The sequence below is a fragment of the Hippopotamus amphibius genome, chromosome 1 (genome assembly GCF_030028045.1).
Source record: "Hippopotamus amphibius kiboko isolate mHipAmp2 chromosome 1, mHipAmp2.hap2, whole genome shotgun sequence".
Classification (NCBI taxonomy): Eukaryota; Metazoa; Chordata; class Mammalia; order Artiodactyla; family Hippopotamidae; genus Hippopotamus; species Hippopotamus amphibius.
The window spans coordinates 81,221,767-81,240,125 of record NC_080186.1 but is presented as its reverse complement, the minus strand read 5'-3'; the positions used below and the strand labels follow the sequence as shown (position 1 = coordinate 81,240,125).

Below are 18,359 nucleotides of genomic sequence, written 5' to 3'. Positions count from 1 at the left end.
TGGAAAGTATAATTAGATGTATATATTAACATGTATACATTTTAAGGATATAAAATTAATTCTAAAATACTATATAAACAATATTCATGCCCCAGAAAACTATTCCACGCTTTTACTTAAATAATAAAAAATGTCTTTATACTCTGGCATTAATAGCTTTCCATAATCTGACCCTAATCACCTTTTCAGCCTTATACTGTATATCCTTTCCCAAATTCTTCTCAATGAACATAAATTGCTTCCTAGAATGCTGTTTCTCTCTTGTATCTACAAATTCAACTCTTAACCAGTTTTAAGGGTAAAACTCAAATGGCAACACTTCCATACAAGCTTCTTGACTCACCACAACTAAAACACCATCCTTCTTAAAAATTCTTAGAGCATTTATCATAAACTAACTTGCATTTTCCTCCTCCCTAGTTACTTTTTCCACATCATGTGTGCCCTATATAAACAGAGGCAGTGGTTTCATTCACTGCTATTTGCCCTAAAATATTTAGCATGTGGCACTTAAAACAGAGAAATGTTTATTTAGTCCTATATAGTATAGTATTACCGACAAATATATAGTATTACCGACAAATTAAGGAAACCACAACAGCATTATCATAACATAGCTTGACCAATAAGTCTTTATTTGAATCAGGATTAAAGTTTAGAAGTTCCATGATATCAACCTGCTTGTGGACCCTTGCGGGCATACAAGTATTTCAAATTTACTTAAATAGCATGTCTAAAACAAAAATATTTTAGACATTCGAATGACTTTATAGCTCTATATTTCTTAGACTTCACAAAATTATAAACCAAAATATTCAGCAAGTCTTAAACCCAGTAATTAAATAACTTCCTCACATTAGTAACATTTTTACTAAGTAAAAAATGTAACTCAAGAACACAAAGACAACTATCTATAGATTTTGTACAATTATTTTCCTGATGTCAATCTCTAACCACTACCCTATGATCAACAACTGGTCACGTCTCTATTTTATAAAACTTGCCTTTTGTTCTTTTACTCTTTTCCGAAAAATAAAAACCCTATCTTCTTCCTATCATTCCATTGCACACAAAGTGAAATAGGCCTACTGGCTTCAATTCTGGGCCAGCTTGATGATACTTTTGTTCTGGAGTGTTCTCATACTAATGGTTGAATTCAGAGCTCTGAACATGTTAGTGTCCATTTGAATTTCCAGCTGAATTTCTAGACAATTTCATTTTCCAAAAATTATACAAATACATGATATAATCTTTGGCCTCCTTCTTCTCTTGCATATCCTCTTACTTTTTTCATATTTGATCACTCCACACACATCTCTTGGGCACTGTTAGGAGATGACTACTCAATTAGAAATTTTTGATACAAAACTAAAAGAGTTATTTGTTAAGGCTCAAAACACTGAATTAGCTCAACTTTTTCTTTATGGGTGATGAAGTACTTTAGATCATACACGCATTTTATAAAAGGCTAATCTGTTATTCATAATTGCCAAAACTTGGAAGCTTATCCTTCAATAGGTAAATGGATAAACAAACTATGATACACTAATACAATGGAATATTATTCAGCAGGAAAAAGAAATGTGCTATAAGCCCAAAAAAGACATGGAAGAACCTTAAAAGAATATTGCTATGTGGAAGAAGCCAATCTGAAAAGGATACAATACTGTATGATTCCACCTATATGATATTCTGGAAAAGGCAAAACTGGAAGGGGTGAAAAAAAGACAGTGGTTGTCCAGGGAAGAAAAGGAAGAGATGAATATGTAATGCACAGGAGATTTTTAGGGCAGAGAAACTATTCTCTATGATACTATCATGATGGATACATATCATTATACATTTGTCAAAACCTATGGAATGGACAACACAAAGAGTAAACCTAAGGTAACCTATGGACTTTAATAATAATGTATCAATATTGGCTTATCTATTATAATAAATGTATCACACTAATCTAAGATGTTAATAATAGGGGAAACACTGGTTGGGGAGTAAACATGGGAACTTTCCACTATTCTGTAAACCTACAACTGCTCCCCAAGGGGTTGGAGATGAAAGCTAAAGAGGGAATGTAACCTTTGAATGAGAATACAAATTGAGGAGAAGGCAAAGGGCAAAATCTGTAAAGCGTCTCAATGTGAGAGGACAGTAACATTCACTTCAATATATGACTCCCCTTAGGCCTTTTAATGACGCCATGCACTGTGAATGTTCATTATTATGTTTGGTTTAAAGGCCTTACAATCTCCTGATTCTGTTGTCAAGACTGAGAAGAAAATATGAAAAAGCCTTTAAAAAGAGAGAGAGAGAGACAGAGAACATATACTGTATGTCTATCTTCCTCAGTGCTACTTAACTCAGTCTACCAACCTCAGCACTACCTCAGTGTTTCTGTTTCTTAGTGTTTCTGGGGATAAACCATGAATAATTTGAACTGTAAACTGCTATATTTCCTCAAGTTCAAGATCTCACTAATTGTTAAGATTTGCTATTACTTCAGGTACAGCTAAGAAAGAAAAATCTCGCTAATTAACCTTACATCATCAATTAATTGAAAGGCATACCCTGATTTCAGAAAATGTTAAAAAGTAAAACAAAATTTAAAATGATTACTTCGAAAAGAGACAATCTTTCATTTAATACAGAGATATACAAAAGATAATCCCCATATTACAAATATTTGTTTTATTTGTACATGACTAAATTTCCCTCAAAGAGAAAATCAGCAGTAATTTGAAAATAAGAACCATTTCCAAACTGAGCTACAATGGCAATAAAACTATCTGCAACTCACACAAAGGATGTATTTATACGGAGACCCTCCGCATGAAAAGATTTCCTCAATGGTGAGTGAGGAAATTTCCGCCCCCCCCCCAAAAAAAAACCCCCACAATATCTCTTAATCATACTTTGGTCCAAAGTTTGTAAGACAAGAAATGTAATGCATAAATATAGTTCCTGATGTCAGTTAAAATCCTTTATCATAGATTAATTTATTAATAACAATTTTTCCTACTCCTAATGAAGCTCATATGTAAAGCAATACAAAGAAGTCTTTTTTACTTCTATTAAGTTATTAATATTAACAGCAAAGTGGAAAGAAGAGTAGGTCAAAAATTCCATAGTTACGTATGCTCTTAAATTATAATAGCAGAATATCTTCTTCCCCTCCCAAAAGTACATGATCCAATATTTGACCTATTTATCTCCTTACCAACTCTCTCCATTCCCACAAGCTCTCTCACTGTGTCAACATGCATTACAGTTTTTACAAAAGAAAGCACTCACTAAGGCCATTCACCATGGTATATTAGAAATAATCAACAAAGGATCCATATCTCGAGGGAAAATTATGTTGCATTTAACCTTTCCTCCAACCTCATCCCACTTTCAGAGCCCCCCAACAACCATGATTTCTAGAATGTCCCAAGGCCAATCTGGCCTCTCTAAACTCTAGCCATTCTTCATGGGACCAGAGGAAATGCCTGAGTAAAGATGAGTAAGGAGAGTTTAAACTAAAACAAAAGAGGTTATTAGTTGAGCCACTCCTATAAAGTCACAGAAAAAATCTTCAATGCAATATGTCAAATAAGAGAATAAGATCTCTTGGAACTGGTGCTGTTTATATTGAAGACAGAACTCAGGGGAGAAGAGTAAGGGAATATACCACGTAATATACCAGGTAAGGGAACATATCAGAGACAAGGCAAAAAAGGGCTAGCTAAAAATCCCCAAAAGAAAAAGGACAAGAACAGATGATACTCCAATGCTGTGACTATCCAAGTTCAAGACTGATGACTGATGGGTTGAATCATAGTTCTACCATTGTGTATAGTTGGTATTAAAGACAAAAAAAGGCAAAATAAAGAAAACAATAGATTAAAGAAAAGCAACACTATATCACCTTTCAAGTATTTGTGCCAAAAATGTTTAACCTGAACTGAATAAAACATGTATATCTAACATTCAGGTTACAAGAAATACAGAGAACAGTGTTAACAATACTAAAAAAAAGCAGTCAGACAAAAAACCAGAAGAAAGGTCATTCTATATGTCAAGTCTCTTCAACAAGTCAATGTGATGAATAAATAAAGGCAGTGGGCTAAGTTTTAGCATAAAAAAGACTTAAGACTAAAAAAGTAAAGTCTATTCAAAAAGGAAAAGAAAAAAGACTTAAGAGATATAACCAAATGCAACAAATGGTTCTTAACTTGATCCTGGTTTGAACAAAGAAGCCACAGAAGACATTTCTGGGGATAAGCAGAAATTTGAACATGGACAAGGTATTAGATAATTAAGAATTAGTGTTGTTTTGTTTTTTTTTTTTAATGTGAGAAGACAGTATTGTAATACTGGAGGAAAATGTCCTTATATTTTAGAGAGGCAAATGATGTCTATAATTTAGCGTAAAACTCTTCAGTTATTATCACTCTGCCTTAACAGAGAAAACTAGCAAACTAAATATGGAAAGCAGACATGGCAAATACTCCTCAAGAAGTATATCATATCCTCCATATATCCCTGTCCAATCATTTCTCTCCTGTTTTACTCAGGTTAGACACTCGTCCTCTGTGCTTTCAAAGCATTTTGTGGTTACCCACATTCATTTAAGGAAATGGGGTTTCCAGGAGGCTAGTTCAGACAGGCAGCAAAGTAGCCAGGCTGCTTTCTACAGTGGAATAAGAACTTGGCCTTGCTGACAGAGTTTGATTTCAGCAGTGGGAAAGCTCAGTGTTTGTAAACATTCCCTTTGATACAAGCACATAAATTGCAAAGTATGTTTTTCTAGAATAGTAGTAATGCAATCCACAAATGTAAAACTGTGGTAGTGAAAAAAAGGTGTGGTGAAGTATCAAGAATTTGGCTTCTCAGGCCTGCCACACTCTCACTCTTCAGAGGTACCTTTGCAACCTCCTTGAGTAATGAGGGAGCACAAGGAAACTACTTCTAATAGGAGTATGCGATGTCTCTTTTTTTGTATAAATGTCTCAAAGCAGGCTAATTTCTGCCATTAAAGAAAATGTATATTTTTAAACTCTGTCTGGTGGCACTTTCCTATCAAGAACTACCTAACTGTGATAACCAAGCACTACCTTAGTCATAGCATTTATCAAACTGTTCTAAAATCTATTTACCTATCTCCTCGCAAGGAACTAAGCAATTACTTTTACTTACCTTTGCACCCTCCATGAGAGTGCCTAGCACACTCTGGGTGCTTAATAAATGTTTAAAAAGCTGAAGTGAAAAAAATGAGAATATGGAGAAATTAATAATTCCTCCCCCAAAAAAGTAGTTCAATAAGAATGCTAGAATGGAACAAATGATATGAGTTTCTTGAGGGCAGGAACTACTAACACAATTGAGACAATGGTGGGGGCGGGGGCGGGGAGAGTAGTAAGAGGAATAGAGAGACAGGTGTAAGAGTAGAGAGAGAGAAAAGGAGGTAAGGGAAAAGGATGAACTCAGAAATTACCTACCATATGAACTTTCCAAACGTCTTTCAGAATAAATTAATCTATAAGTACTGTTGGTTTCTAATTGATTGGAAAGAGACAAAAAGCATACCTTTTTATCTATTCCTGTCAAATAGTCAGGTAAGTGTTTGCTGGGGGAAAAAAATCTGAATCAACAGAAGAGTTCTAAATGTATATAATCTTTAACAGCCCAGCTGACATCATTACTATCCCATTTGTTAACTGGTAAGTTTAAAAACTATTACTGAAACACAATGCTCTCCTATTCCACGTGAAACTCTTCTTTTTTAACAATGTCTTAACAAGATAACATGTTTACTTATCTCAGCGTAGTCTCTAATATGTCTTTAGCATATCTGCAAAGGGCTGGTTCCAGAACTACATTCAAGCTCTACAATTATGTAAATAAAGTTACTATGAGAAGCAGAGAAAATAAGATTTCTCCAGTATGAAGAGAGTAAGATTTTCCAGTATGGAGAAAAGACAAAACAACTGGATAAAGGAAGACACCTCAAAAAAAAAAAAAAAGTAAATGAAAGGACAATGTACATGGTATTAAAAACTCAAACTTCTCAAAGAAGTAAAAACAAAGGTATATCTCTCTACCATGTCCAATCCTTAATCCTATTTCCCCACATGTAACCACTTAATATTTCCTTAGGTATCCTTCAAGAAAAAGATGTGTGTATATAAGATATCCTTATTTTATAATGTTCACATATGACATATATAACCTTTTCTCAATATCTTACGTTACATACAACATATCTTGGGCATCTTTCCATATCAGCACATAACAATATTATTCTTCTAGCAATATTTATCACTTACAATCTGCCAGATGCTGTGTAAAGTGTTAAATTTGTTACACCTCATTTGATCTTCAGAGAAACTCTATGAAATAGGTACTATACTAGGATACTAAAGTTTCAAGAAGTTCAGGTCATGTAACTAATAAGGAACAGCACTAAGCTCTGAATTTACAGCTCCCACTCTTAACCACTGTTCTCCTTCCTTTTATCTGATAAAGAGTCTGTGAAATGGATAAACTGCAACATATTTAACCAGTCTCTATTGGTAGACACTTAAGCTATTTCTATGCTTTGCAAAGACCCTCACTGGAATGTAAGCTCCATTGAGACTTTTGTCTAAATCAAGAATTACGGGGGATTTTTACTTTCTCTTTTGGGCCTTTTATATTTCCAAATTTCTGCAGTACCATATATTACTTTATAGTAAGAAAAAACAGATATTTTTAGATAAACTTCAAAAATAGAGTAACTCCCCCAAGCTTATGAACAGTAGAGGCAGGGTTTGAATTCAGATCCATAAAACACCCAGGGCCTCTTTTCATGGAAGCAAGTTTCCAAAGGTAAATAACTCTAGTTATAGTTTGTATTAATGATTTCTCTATTCCCCAAAACCTAGCCTATGAGGTCAGTTAAAGATACACAGTGAAGGGACTTCCCTGGTCCCTTGTGGCGCAGTGGTTAAGAATCCACCTGCCAATACAGGGGACATGGGTTCAGTCTCTGGTCCGGGAAGATCCCACAAGCCACAGAGCAACTAAGTCTGCGCCACAACTACTGAAGCTGGCAAGGCTACAGCCTGTGCAACAAGAGAAGCCACCACAATGAGAAGCCCGAGCACTGCAATGAAGAGTAGCCCCCGCTCACCACAACCAGAGAAAGCCCGGGTGCAGCAACAAAGACCCAACGCAGGGAATTCCCTGATGGCGCAGAGGCTGAGAATCCACCTGCCAATGCAGGCGACACAGGTTTGATCCCTGACCCAGGAAGATCCTACATGCTGTGAAACAACTAAGCCCATGTGCCACAACTACTGAGCCTGCGTTCTAGAGCCTGCAAGCCCACACCTCTTGCTGTGGAGCCCGAGTACCCAGAGCCCATGCTCCACAACAAGAGAAGCCACCACAATGGGAAGCCCGCACACCGCAACAAAGAGTAGCCTCTGCTTGCTGCAACTAGAGAAAGCTTGTGTGCAGCAACGAAGAACCAATGCAGCCTAAATAAATAAACAAATAAATAAATATTTTTTTAAAAAAGACCCAACGCAGCCAAAAAAACAAAAAAATAATAAAAAATAAAAAAGATACCCAGTGAAAATGTCTGTGGCATATACTAACATATTAATAGGAACACTATAATAATTACTACCATTCTATGATCTGTTTCCTATCTTTCATGGACAGCTAAATAAAACTCCCATCTGAGGCACTGCCATTTTTAAGTTATCCTATGTTAAATTCTTTAGGAATTTAAGTCTAGAGTAGACCAGTAACCAAAAGTCCAAGAAAACAAAAATACATACAGGTTGACTTGTGAAATCAAAGAACAGAAATAATGCTTCTCTATAATATACTTAACATTTAAGACACAGTTCCTTTTGGGGGAGAATGGAAAAAAAAAAAGATGTCAGATGACTCATGTATCCCATCTGACACTATTTTGGGAAAACATTTAAGTTAAAGATTTTGAAAGCACTGTATTAAAGAGACTTGGAGATCTCCATCATTCTGATCTACAGCATTTCACCATGTCTCAATTTCCTCAACTAAAACATGGGGATAATAAGTAATGCTCCCTACTTCATGGAACATATTAAATTATAACCATAGAAAAAATATTTTAAAATTTAGCATTTGAAAAAATTAACACTAATCTGAAGTTGGCATCTAAAAAGAAAACTGAAGGGAAAAAACCTCCACTGCAAAAAGTCAACCCTCCCAAAACGAGATAAATATCCTTAATTCCACTCTACTTCAGAAAAATAAAGCCAGAATCTCCTGATCCACAAACATATAAATTATATCTTGATGTAAACTGTATACAATTAGTTGCTAAACTCTGTGCATCCTAAACCTTAAATATCCCTCAAATCTTTATCCCCTCCTTCCCTTTCCTACAGCATCTGCCTACAGATAGCATCGTACTTAATGTTGAAATGCTTTCCTCCTCAGACTGGAAAGAACGCAAGGATGTGTATTCTCCCCACTTCTATTCAACACTACAGTGGAGGATCCAGCCTGTGGAATACAGCAAGGAAAGAAAGAAGAAAGGAAAGGAAGGGGGGAGGAAAGGAAAACAGGGAGGGAGAGAAGGAGGAAAGGAAAAGGAAGAAATCAAAGGCATTAAGAGTGGAAAGGAAGAAATGAAACTATTTTTACTCACAGACAATATATCCTGTGGGTAGAAAATCTTAAAGAATCCACCAAAAATTACTAGAACTAATAAATGAGTTCAGCAAGGTCAGAGGATACAAATTCAATACTCAAAAATCAATCGCATTTCTATATACTAGCAACAAACAAACCAAAAATAATTCTTTAATTCCATTCATGATAACTTCAAAAACAATAAAATACTTAGAAACAGATTTAACAAAAAACGTATAAGACTTGCACACTGAAAACTTTAAAACTTTACTAAGAGAAATCAAAAAAGATCCTTGGTCTGGGAGGATCCCGCATGCCACGGAGCAACTAAGCCCGAGAGCCACAACTACTGAGCTCATGAGTCACAACTACGAACGCCTGTGTGCCTAGAGCCTGTGCTCAGCAACCAGAGAAGCCACTGCAATGAAAAGCCTGCACACCACAATGAAGAGTAGCCCCCACTCTCCGCAACTAGAGAAAGCTGGCACACAGCAACAAAGACCCATTGCAGCCAATAAATAAATAAATAAATAAACATTAAAAAAAAAAAAAAGAACAGTTTGATACTGTAAGGACAGACATACAGATCAGTGATTTCTGACAAGATATCAAGGTAATTCAATGAGAAGAAGACAGTCTTTCCAACAGAGTGTTGCAACAACGGAACATTCACATGCAAAAAAAAGAATTTAGACCTTCATCTCACACCATGCACAAAATGTAATGCAAAATGGGTCATAAACCAAAAGTAAGAGCTAAAACTATAAAAACTTCTAGAAGAAAACAGAGAAGGAAATCTTCTTGAGCATGAATTAAGCAGAGTCTTAGATAACACCACCAAAATCATGATCCATAAAAAGAAAAAAAAATTAATGAATCAGGCTTCATCAAAATTTAAAGTCTTTGTGCTTCAAAATTCACTACTAAGAAAATGAAAAAACAAACCTGACAGGGAGAAAATATTTGCAAATCACACATCACAAACCTATATCTAAAACATATAAAGGGGATTTCCCTGGTGGTCCAGTGGCTAAGACTCCTCGCTCCCAATGCAGGGGGCATGACTGTGATCCCTAAGGGGGATCATTGGGGGCACTAAGATCCCACATGCTGCATAGCCCAGCACAAACAAACAAACAAACAATAAACATATAAAGGACTCTTACAGGACTTCCCCGGTGGTGCAGTGGTTAAGAGTCCGCCTGCCAACGCAGGAGACACGATTCGATCCCTGGTGGGGGACGATCCCACATGCCACGGAGCAACTAAGCCTGTGTGCCACAAGTACTGAAGCCCGCGAACCTAGAGCCTATGCTCCACAACAAGAGAAGTCACCGCAATAAGAAGCCCACACACAGCAACAAAGAGTAGCCCCTACTCGCCACAGCTAGAGAAAGCCCACACACAGCAACTAAGACCCAACACAACCAAAAAAAAAAAAAAAAAAACCCAGAACTCTTAAAACTCAAAAACAACATAAATAATCCAATTTAAAAATAAGCAAAAGATTTCAAGATATTTCACCAATAAGATAGGTAACTGGTTAATAAGCACAAGAAAAACATCACTGATCATTAGGGAAATGCATATCAAAACCATAATGAAATGCCACTTCATAAGTACAAATACATACTACCACAACAAACCTTGAAATGTTATGCTAAGTGAAAGAAGTCAGACGAAAAGGCCACATATTTGTATGATTCCATGTATACGATATTTTCAGAAAAGGTAGGGGCTTCCTAGGTGGCGCAGTGGTTAAGAATCCGCCTGCCAATGCAGAGGACATGGGTTCGATCCCTGCTCCAGGAAGATCCCACATGCCACGGAGCAACTCCGTGTGCCAAAAAACAAAAAACAAAACAAAACAAAAAAAAAAAAAGAAAAAGAAAAGGCAAATCTAGAGAGAGACAGACAGACATAAAGTATATTAGTGGCTGCCTGAGGCTTGGGGTGGGACTAGGGAGTGACTATAAACTGGTACAAGGGATTATGGGGGGGAATGAAAATGCTCTAAAACGACTGTCGGTGATGGTTTCACAAGTTTATAAATTTATTAAAAATCACTGAATGGTGCACTCAAAATGAATTAACTGTATGGTATATAATGTATATCTCAATAAAGTTTGTTTGTTCGTTTGTTTGTTTGTTTGTTTTAAAAGAGCTTGGATATGGGGCTTCCTAGGTGGCGCAGTGGTTGAGAACCAGCCTGCCAATGCAGGGGACATGGGTTCAATCCCTGCTCCAGGAAGATCCCACAGGCCGCGGAGCAACTAAGCCCGTCCGCCACAACTATTGAGCCCATGTGCTGCAACGACTGAAGCCCAGGCACCTAGAGCCCGTGCTCCTCAACAAGAGAAGCCACGGCAATGAGGAGCCTGCGTACCACAACGAAGAGCAGCCCCCACTCACCGAACTAAAAAGCCCATGCACAGCAAAAAAGACCCAACACAGCCAATAAAATAAATTAATTAATTTAAAAAAAAAGAGCTTGGCTATGGTTGGAACTACTCTGTGAAGATAATGGTAAGAAATTGCTTATAGTCAGAGAAAGAATGATGGTGACAGGAAAAAGAGGAGAGTTGGAGTAGAGTCACTAAGAAAGTTTTGAACTCTAAGAGCCCTTACACCACCATCCCTGTATCTTTAGCAAAGTTTATGAAAATCATTAAAAGGCTGATAGGAGTGAAGGAGTTCAGTCTTCTGGTGTCACAGGACAAACATGGAACACCTCATGATGACGCAGGAGTGCAGGTGCAGAAAGACACATGGGAAAGCCAAAACCAGGAACAAGTAGAGCTCCTTGGGAGGCTCTGAGTTGGCATTAAGGTAAGAGCTAAACTCAACAGTGACAGGGGATCCACAGCTGGCATCAGGTTACCCTAGTTTTCTTTGTTTTTTGTACTTTATCAGTTACATTTAAATTTTAGCAGGTAGTAGAGCTGACTATACACCTATATATTTAAATGACTATAGTGATGCTATACAACTTCAAATGACTAATTTTAAAGAATAGAAGTTGTTTGGGGGACCAGCACTCTGATTCTCCTTCTTTTGGTTAGAAACTCCTTTTTGATAAGGAACTCATTCCTTGAGACTGGGCATTGCTGACACCATCACATCTCTCCCCAAAGCCATAGAGGACATATGACCCAGGACTAGCCACAGTCCCCTGTAGCCCTAAACACAGTAATTGATTCAAGGAAGGACCATGTGATGCAAGCCAAACCAATAACTGAGTTCCCGGCTCTTTTCTGCCACAACTAAACTTGTAGGATTTCAGCCTAGGGTTGTCAATTCTCATGGTAACCATTTTGTTACAATTATGTGGAAAATCTAGAAGATAAGAGGCCTACTAACATCTTCTGTATCCCTGGGCCCAAAGTACTCAGTTACATCAGGCAGCATGTATGTGCAAATTAATCTCATTTGAGTTTCTGTCACATGCAACCAAAAAGTCTCTTCTGTAAAAGGCCACTTTGAAAAAGCAGTAAGACATTTCAAGTGGTTGCCTAAGGTATCCAAAAGATGCAACCCAGAAATGAAAGGGAACTAACTCTGAGAAGATTGAATTGACTAACAGAAAACAGGATGCAGAAGAATAGCAGGTAGATAAATTTCCTCTTCTTCCAGAGTCCCATCTACAGATCTAAAGAAATGTTCCTCTGTCCAAAGATATCCTGTTTGGCCAAGCAAGCACACCTGCCAAACAATCCCTCTTTAGCTCTTTGTGAAGCAGAGGCTAACAAGATAAGGTATCACCTTACACTGTCTCCCATCCTTCTCTGCTTCACTTCCCTTTTCTCTTCTAATGCCCTGGGATTATGCCTCCCAGAAAAAGCCTCAAGTCTTAATCTTTGTTTCAGTCTCTGTTTTCTAGGGAACCCAGACTAAAAGAGTATCTACAAAGAACCTACAGTAACCATCAGGCTAAATATTAAGTGAAACAGAAAGCTTTCCCTTGGAGACTATAAACAAAATGAGGATGCTAAATATTAATACAACGTTGAACAGAAACGGTAGTAAAATTCTGTACAGTAATGCAATGTAACAGTCTGCATACCAACACAAAAAATAAATCAGTTACAAGGTTTGGAAAAGACAAAACAAAAATTCTTGATTTTCAGATGATATGGCTGTCTACATAAAAAATACAAAGGCCACAGGGCGGTAAGTAGGTTGATTGAAGCCTGATCTCCCCCGTCAGCTTGGTTCAGTCTGTCCTGTAACAGGAGTTTCTCAAGTATGGAGTTGGAATATAAGGCCTCCTGAAAAAGACTGACCCTATATTTTCCTGAGAAAGCATAATAGTTCTGGTTGAATCAATTCCACAAAGCTATTATGTAACCTGAGGACTGTCCAGAGTTGAAAAGCCTGTGCCCATTTTGAAGAATCAAAGATTATTATCAAACTTTGGTTTAAAAAAAGAAAAAGAAAAGAAAAAGAAAATACAAAGGAATCCACAGATACATTCTTAGATTTAACAAGAGTTTAACTAGGTATATAGCTGATACAAAATCATTATATACCTAGGAATAAATCTAACAAAAGATATATAAAAACCATACAGAAAAAACTACAAAATTTCATTATGTGATATAAAGAAGACCTAAATAAATGGAGAGAATACACCACGATCATGAGTCGGAAACAATATTATAAGAATATCATTTCTCCCCCAAATTGATGTATAGATTCAATGCAATCCCCATCAAATTCTAATAGGATTTGGGAGTTTTTTGTTTGTTTGTTTGTTTAGGTAGATTCTAAAATATACATGGAAATTCAAAGAGTTAAGAGCAGCTAAGACACTTTTTTTTAAAGGTGGAGAGAGTTATTCTACCAAATTCCAAAACTTATTATAATGAAAATTGTTTATAATTAGTGAAAAGATATATAACCAGACCAATGGGACAAAATAGAGAGCCCATAAAAAGACCCACAAATAAGGACATACACATCTATTATAGAGATGGCAGGACAGATCAATGCAGAAAGGAGAAGCCATTCTGAAAAAAATTAAAATTTCACATACACATATCAAGTCCAGCTGGAATATACACCTAAATACAAAGGAGGTAATTACAAAGTTTAAATTAAATTCATCTGATTTAAAGATAAATTGAATGAATACCTTAATGACCTCAGGGTAATAAAATATTTCTCAAACAAGATCCCCAAAATACTAAACATTAAAAAAAAAACACCAAAAAATGAAACTGACATACTGCATTAAAACTTAGTTTTCAAAAGACTCCATAAAAAGGATTAAAAACAAATCACAGTGTAGGAAAAGATATTTGCAAAACATATAATCAATAAATGACTAATCTACTGAATATATATAAAGTACCCACACAAATCAATAAGAAAAAGAATCCAAAGTGAAAAAACAAAGACGGAAAATGGAATACTGTTTAATTAGGTAATTTACAAAAGAGTAATTTCAAATGGTCAATAAACATACAAAACAGGGCTCAATCTCATCAGTAATCAAGTAAATATGCATTAAAACTTTTACAATAAGATAGCATCATGCATCCACCAGATTGTGCATCCACGAGATTGGCAAAAATGAAAAAGTTGGCAATACCAAGTGATGGTAACTATATAGCGCAAGACTGTGAGTGTAAATTTCTACAACTATCTTAGAAAACAGTTTGGCATCACCTAATAAACTTGATGATAAATAAAACTGCTAGGACAAGCAATAAAGACCCAGCAATTTCACACATGAGTATACCCTAGAAAAACTCATGAACATATGTCCAGAACATACAGGTAAGCATGCTCATAGCAACACTGTTTCTAATAGTCAAAAACTGGAAACACGGGACCTCCCTGGTGGTCCAGTGGCTAAGACTCCGGGCTCCCAGTATAGGGAGCCTGGGTTCCATCTCTGGTCAGGGAACTAGATCCCACATGCCGCAACTAAGAGCTTACATGCTGCAACTAAAGATCTCGCATGTCACAACTAAAAGATCCTGCATGCCGCAATGAGGATCCCACACGCAGAAACAAAAACCCCGTGTGCTCCAACTAAGTCCTGATGCGGCCAAATAAATAAATAAACATTAAAAAAAAAATGGAAACAACCCAAATGTCCATCTAATGTAGACTGGAAACTTGTGGCATGTTTATACAATGAAATAATATAAAACAATGAAAATGAATGAACTTCAACAGCTTGTAACATCATGGCTGAATCTCTCAGATATAATTTTGAGCAAAAGAGGACAGAAAAGCATACAAACATACAGTATGACTCTATTTAAATGAATTCAAAAATTAAAAGATTATATTGCTTAGGGATGCATTCATAGGTAGGAAAAATAAAGGAAAGCAAGGAAACGGTTATCCCAAATGTCAGCAGCTTGGAGTACTCTGAAGCAAAGGGTAAGATTTAGAAAAGGAGAGGCAGGATATATCAAAAACAAAAAACATCAGAACAGTTACAGAGATAGATGAGCAGAGCATTTGTGGGGGTAAAGTGAAAACATCAGACTGACTAGAACAAAATGTAAGTTGGAGAATAAGCAACAAGAAAAGGACCAGATTATAGATGACTTTAAAATGCAAGCAGGGGTTTGGATTTAACCCCGTAAGAAGCCACTACGTATATATTTTTGAACATAAGAATGCCATGATAAAAGCTGTGTTTTAGGGAGACTTCATTTGTAACACATTTGAATTAGAGGAGGGAGGGACTAGATCAGCTATGACCTTGTTGTGGTCATCTGGAAGTGAGGTAATGAAAGATGCTCCCAGATGGTAGGGTGGCGTTCATGTATACACTTTTTATGTGTCTGGTTTACACAAAAGACTCTGTACTAAGCACTGGAGATAAAAAGACCTAGACCAGCCCTCAAAGAGCTCTGAAAAGCAGAATAAAATAGGGGGAAAGGGGGAAGGAGGGCAAGCATGAGAAATTTAAAAAACAAAACTGTACCTCATGAAATCAGTGATAAAAGAAAAAAGTCAAATATTCCTAATTTTCAAGAGTTCTATAATTCGGGTACACATAAGGTAGCATGGTAAGCACTGCCATACGGCCCTAGGACCGATGAGAAGAACAAGCAGGAAGTAGTGGTGAGTATACCACATACATGTGAGAAAGGTGACTATAAAAGAAAAAGGAATGATTGGTTGGCAGCTAGAAATGCCAGAAGATGCGATGCTTCTTTGTTTTATGATGAGAAAGGCAGGATGAGTCTTATGGCTTAAGGGAAACATCCATTAAAAAGAATAGACTGAAGATGCTAAAACGGAAAGGGAAAATTGTGAGATCAAGGTTGGGAGGAGGTGGCAAGGTATGGGGTTCAAAGTACAATAAAATAGGTAAGTTTTAGGGACAAGACACCTTTCAGGCTCAAGAGAGACGGTTGAATGAAATACTGAGACAGTCATATGCCGAGGTTAAAATGAAGGACTCATGATACGGTCCCAAACTTTTCAGTAAAAGTTGGGATAGGGAAACAAAGATGATAAATAAGAGAAATTATTTGGGATAAACCTCATTTCAAATAAGACATTAATTAATAAAAAATCAACTCTGGACTATTCTACTCTCCCTCTAACACTGCTCTGCAGTTCAGGAGCAAGAAATAGGTTAGATATTCAGCATTAACAGTTAAATGAGTACAATAGAAGGTCAGGGAGGTGGTATATGTGTCCAAAGTGATGAAACAGGCAGCACTAAGATAGTTGATATCATGTGGAAAGGATTTACTTTGATCAGGAGTGAGATTATGAATTAAATTAAGTAGATTAAAAGATTGGGCCTACCCAGCCAGAGTCACGAACAGATTCAAGACTAGACACAATTAAGGTTATAGTCTATATCCAGGAAATCCTATTCATGTAAGAGTTTTCTCAGAAATGAAGATCTGATGAAAGCCTTTCATTAAATTCACTCCTTAGGCAGCAAAATGATACCAGATTAGCAAAGATTAAGAAAACAAGGGTAACTTTGGGGATACTAATAGTGGCACAGTTAGAAAATCTAGAACTACCACAGAAAATATTTTGTAGAAAGAAAATACAGTTGAATAATAAGAGTTTAAGATCTGAAATCAGAGAACTAGGGTTTGAGCCTCAATTAAGGCAAATGATATTCTCGGTAGGCCTCAGTTCTGCATCTGGATTATAGGAATAATAAATAATAGTAAATAATATAGGAATAATAGCAGCTAACATTTTTTGAATGCTTATTATGTTTCAGGCACAGTTCTAAGTGTTTTACACGTATTATCTCATTTAATCCTCAAATTAACCCTAGAGAGGTTTTTAGCTCCACTTTACTGATGAGCGAACCAAAACAAAGAGGTTAGAGCAACTGCCCAGAACTACACAGCTATTATTTGGTACAGGTAGAATTTCAATCTGAGTGATGTGACCTGGAGCCTACATTCTTTACTACGTTCTTTTGCCCTCTGGGTTATGAAGATAAGAAGGTGGTAAAAAGTGTTTTAAGTATACGCAAATGTTCTTCATTACAGCTGAATATCAAGTGATGAGACAAAATAATCCAAACAAAATCCTAGATCATTTATCTACAATCAACATTCCATAAATTATACCTATTATATACGAGGGAGTGATTACAAAGGTTAAAAAGGCACATGCCTTGACCTCAAAAAGTAGGAAGAACAGACAAGAGGCAATACTAGACATGAAGTCTGCTTTTCTACGATGAGCTGAGGTTAGCACAATCAGTGATACAGAATAAAGAGCTTCGAGAAAATCACCAAATCACAGCCTCAAAAAATAACAGAACCAAATGCAAAGGGCTGAAGTAACTGAGCCAGAAAAGAGATTAGTATAATTCTTTTTAAAGTAAAGGTTTCTAAAAAATCATAAAGCTTTAAAAAAGAAAAATAAGTTTTCAAATAGCAACAGGCTTTTCACAGAGCAACAAAGTTCACACATGTACATCATAAAAAGGATATTACTTTCAAGAAATGGTCCTAAGCCATATTATAAATCCTGTAGTAATTTTTTTAAAAGTGATACTTACTGGACACTTATCTAAAAAGCACTATTATAAGCACTTTAAAGGTATGGGTTTATTTAACTCTTACAACAATCCTATAAGGTGTGTCCTACTATTAACCCCATTTTATAGATAGGGAAAATGAGGCAAACGTGAGGGGAAGTAACTTGCCCAAGTTTACTCAGTGGGGGGGCAGTGCTAGGATGTCAAACCAGGCAGTTTGTCTCCAGAGTTGTGCTATACTTCCCCAAGTAGGAAACTAAGAAGCAGAACAAGAATTTATTCAGAGGTATTCAGCCATATTTGGTAACTATGAGGAAAGTACCTTTCATTCATGATAAGCAGATAATAATTCATCACCTATAGCAATTCTGTCCTTGGTCTTCCCTCCAGATTAAGTCTGTGCATTTCTCCTCAACTATCTCATTTGCTCCTCTGGCTTTAATTACTATCTACTTGCTGATGACTCCCAAATCTAAATCTCCAACCCAATTTCTCTCCTGCACCTTAAACCTGCACCAACAGCCTCATAGACATTTTTCTTTGAATGCTCCATGAGCACCTCAAAATCAACCTGTCCAAAACTGAACCACTATCCCCATTCCTCATTTTCCACCCTCAGACCCCCTCTTCCTCCTCTCCTCCCTTATCTCAACAATTGCTTCCATCCTGGTTGCCCAAGTAAGAAACTTGGATGTCCTCCCAGACTTTTCAG

The 18,359-nt window shown here is 36.6% G+C and overlaps 1 protein-coding gene across 4 annotated transcripts in view; it reads right to left on the bottom strand.

Moving 5' to 3' along the window:
* DOCK7 (dedicator of cytokinesis 7) overlaps positions 1-18,359 on the bottom strand; it is a 208,065-nt gene that overhangs the window by 187,544 nt on the left and 2,162 nt on the right. The window lies entirely within an intron of this gene.